The sequence below is a fragment of the Uranotaenia lowii genome, chromosome 2 (genome assembly GCF_029784155.1).
Source record: "Uranotaenia lowii strain MFRU-FL chromosome 2, ASM2978415v1, whole genome shotgun sequence".
In the NCBI taxonomy this organism is placed as follows: Eukaryota; Metazoa; Arthropoda; class Insecta; order Diptera; family Culicidae; genus Uranotaenia; species Uranotaenia lowii.
The window spans coordinates 409,038,323-409,042,804 of record NC_073692.1 but is presented as its reverse complement, the minus strand read 5'-3'; positions in this window follow the sequence as shown (position 1 = coordinate 409,042,804).

Sequence of the window (4,482 nt, the reverse complement as noted above, 5' to 3'; positions counted from 1 at the left end):
GAAATCGCGGATTGCCGCGAGTTTTGATCACAGGACTTTAAAGCTCGCTGAATGTAAACAATGCACAGTGGTGCAGAACATCAATCTAGCTGTACGAAATTAATAGCGCTCAGGGATGAAGAGATAGACATTTAATGTCTTCAGCAACATTGTTCAGTTTTACATGGAGCATATTTTAATATCAAAATTTTTGCCGAGGGGTCCACCGATAGCGACATAAAAATGCTAACTTTTTTGTTTTTCAAATTAGGGCTTTGATGTCTTCGACAAAGTTGTTTATCTGATCAAAATACATAAGTTTGTTGAATATGTCAAAGTCCTATCACATCATTCTAAGGAGTTACAGTCAAAGGAAAAAAAATCTTTTGAAAAAACAGTTTTTTGAACCTGACACGTTGTAGGTTGGATAAAATGGTTCGCTGTCTTTGAAACAAAGTTGACACATGCCACGATCTACAATTGTCTCATACATTATGGTGGGTTTAGAAGTTGTTGAAGCCCTATAGAAAGCATTTAGTGTATTTTATTGGCAATTTTGGAAGGTTCGTTCATCGAAAAGTGCACATTTTCGCAACATCCCCTTTTTCGTGATTATTTTTGATGATAAGCGGAACCATTTCCATTAGAAATTAGCGGGGAAATCGGTGGAACTAGTAGAGATTTGAATGATTGAAAATACACTTTTTATTTAAAAATAACCTATTTCACTTATAGTAAAAAAAACGTTGAAAACATTTAATTTATTAATAAAGTATCTGTTAAGTTTTGTAGAGCACAACTGTGTACTGGCAAAACCGGTTCTATTATTCATTTATATGATCAAATACTAATTTAGTGCTCTACAAAATTTAACAGATTAGTTCCATTAATTTTTTTGGAGTTGAAATGATTTGAAAAATCGAATTAAAATGTATTTTAATAAAACAAAACATATGAAAGAAAATCGCAACACTTAAATAATAAATTAAATGTTTTCAACGTTTTTTTTCTATAAGTAAAATAGGTAATTTTTATATAAAAAGTGTGTTTTCAATCATTCAAATCTCTACTAGTTCCACCGATTTCCCCGCTAATTTCTAATGGAAATGGTTCCGCTTATCATCAAAAATAATCACGAAAAAGGGGATGTTGCGAAAATGTGCACTTTTCGATGAACGAGCCTTCCAAAATTGCCAATAAAATACACTAAATGCTTTCTATAGGGCTTCAACAACTTCTAAACCCACAATAATGTATGGGACAATTGTAGATCGTGGTATGTGTCAACTTTGTTTCAAAGACAGCGAACCATTTTATCCAACCTACAACGTGTCAGGTTCAAAAAACTGTTTTTTCAAAAGATTTTTTTTCCTTTGACTGTAACTCCTGAGAATGACGTGATAGAACTTTGACATATTCAACAAACTTATGTATTTTGATCAGATAAACAACTTTGTCGAAGACATCAAAGCCCTAATTTGAAAAACAAAAAAGTTAGCATTTTTATCTCGCTATCGGTGGACCCCTCGGCAAAAATTTTGATATTAAAATATGCTCCATGTAAAACTGAACAATGTTGCTGAAGACATTAAATGTCTATCTCTTCATCCCTGAACGCTATTAATTTCGTACAGCTAGATTGATGTTCTGCACCACTGTGCAATGTTATCTTTTTGAGTTGATATTTTCGGTGATTGTCGAATCAAATAATAACAATTCTTTTACGTTTCGGCCTACTGGATTATTTCAGCCATCTTCAGAAAAACTGTATTTCGATAAAAATATAAAAACTTTAAATTAACACACTTTATGACTTGCAGTTATTTCACTTTTTCGCACTTACAAATTGTGTCGCCGCGTGCTTCCGTTACGGCTGTCTTACTTAATTTGAATCCAAACTCTTAACTGCTTCTAACAGCTGGTGTCCAGCATTCTCGGCGTCGTAGTGATGTCGGCTGGAGTCCTCGTTTTTGAGGTCGTCGTGTTTGAATTAGTTTGGATTTTGAATTGAGGCGTCTCTCTTGATTTTTTTTAATTATTGAACTATATATTTTAGAGATTTCAATGGAGTCTTGTTTGATTTTTACTGCATTTCTTTTCTTAAGTTTAATGTGTAATGTTTCAGCTGTTTTCCTTTTTCCTTCTTGATTTACTCTCTCTAAAATATAAGCTTTTTCGAAATTAAACTTGTGATTTTGTTCTAGGGCATGTTGTGTTAGTCCTGTGGCTCTGGCACTTTGTTTGAGCCTTGTTTTGTGGTTTTTAATCCGTTTTTCCAAATTTGTGATGTTTGGCCACAGTATTCTTTCCCGCATTCACACTATGAACTAAATCCAACTAAATTTTCATTTAATTCTACCCAACAGTTAAAAAGTTAGAGCCATTTCATATACCGTATTTATTTTTCACCTGGAGGCAAACCAGGGGCAACCTAGGTTCGCTCTAACTGCTGTCATCGTGCTCATTTATTGCCCTAGAGGCAACATAGTTTCGCTCGAAAAACGAACGGAGTCACCCTGACAAGAAAGTCAGTTTTACGAGAAGTTCACCAATACTCTCAACGTTGTTGTCAAAACATTAAACAGCTGTTTGTGGCTGAAAGCAAAACAATTGAAATAGTGAACGGGAAAATGATTATTGCCGCGATTTTGAACCTCTCAACCAAGAAAAACCGTACTATCTGCTGTCCAGTACAATCCGGACACGAAAAAAGGCTTTCCGGATGTGAAGAACCGAGTGAAGAAATCCAGAAGGGAGAACAAAATGACAGCTCACGCACACCTACGTGTGGAATAACTCGAAAACCGTTAGTCGTTTTTTTATTCGGACGGATCCAGAGCCAAATCCGGAATAAAAAAAAATATGCCAATAGTGTGGCAATTTCATCGTGGACACCCTTTAGCTTCCCAAACGAGATATTTCTTGGCAAACTTTGATAGTTTAATATGCTTGAAAATGTCTGCTACCTCTATTCTTCCGATTGCTGTACGCTCTTGCCCAGGAAGCTATCTGAAGTCTGCCTTGGCGTAGGTTTCGTCGTCAATAACCATGCAATCAAACTTTGTCAGCTTCTGAGAACTTGTTTTTGCCGTAAGGTTTTGCTTTTCATTGCGATTAGCAGTCACTGCCTTCTTTTAAGTCGATAGTCCAGATCGCTTTTTAAGCTTCATGCACGGTTGTAGACGATATTCCCAACTCAAAGAGTGATACGGTCAAAATTTGGTCAAGGGAAAACGCGTGTAAATCGGTGAAATCGTTTATTTAAAAAATCAAATAAATTTCTTTTTCAAGTTTAATTAGTATAAAATTCAGGAAAAATATTCAGTTAGGCTTCCGCTTTTCCAAATTCGAATTGCCGAGCCTTACGCTTAACCCCTGCCATCAGATTTTGCACAGCCACCTTGTCCACCTTCTTCGCCGCAGAAAGCCAGTTTGCCTTGAACTGCTGCTCGTCCTTAGCAGTTTTTTTTGGCCTTCTTTAGGTTCCGCTTGACAATAGCCCAGTATTTCTCAATTGGGCGGAGCTCTGGCGTGTTAGGAGGGTTCTTGTCTTTGGGAACCACCTGCACGTTGTTGGCGGCGTACCACTCCATGGCCTTTTTACCGTAATGGCAAGATGCTAAATCCGGCCAAAACAGTACAAAACAACCGTGTTTCTTCATGAAAGGCAGCAGACGTTTATTCAAACACTCTTTCACGTAAATTTCTTGGTTGACAGTCCCGGAAGCTATGAAAAAGCTGCTTTTTAAGCCACAGGGTTACAGATGGCTTGCCGAACCAGATATTTCTCCGCGAACTTTGACAGTTTCATGTACTTGAAAATATCTGCTACCGCTCCCTTTCCTTTTACGGTATAAAACTCCTGTCCCGGAAGCTGCTTGTAGTCGGCTTTGACGTAGGTTTCGTCGTCCATTACCACGCAGTCAAACTTCGTCAGCATCGTCATGCACAGCCTCCGGGATCGCGCTTTTGCCGTCGTATTTTGTTTTTCATCGCGATTTGGAGTCACCTTCTTGTAAGTCGATTGTCCGGCTCGTTTTTTGGTTCGATGCACGGTTGTAGACGATACACCCAGCTTATTTTCGGCATCTCGGAGAGAGAGGATAGGGTTTCGCTTGAAACTACCGGCAACTCTCTTTGTCGTCTCAGCGGCTTCCGGTTTTCGATTTCCCCCCGATCCGGACTTCCTGGCTGTTGAAAAACGTTCCCCAAACACTTTAATTACATTTGTAACGGTTGATTTGGCAACATTTAGCGATTTTGCCAGCTTTGCGTGCGAGTAGCTCGGATTTTCGCGACGCGCGAGCAAAATTTTGATACGCTGCTCTTCTTCCTTGGACGGCATTTTGACAACTGAAGAGTGAATTCCAAATTCAAAATAGGAGCAACATTCTACACACACACACCTTCAAAATGAGGGGTGTTCAGGTTTTTTAAATGCAAAATTGAAAGGAATACGTCAAGTTTATATTGACCAAATTTTGACCGTATCACCCTTTAAAC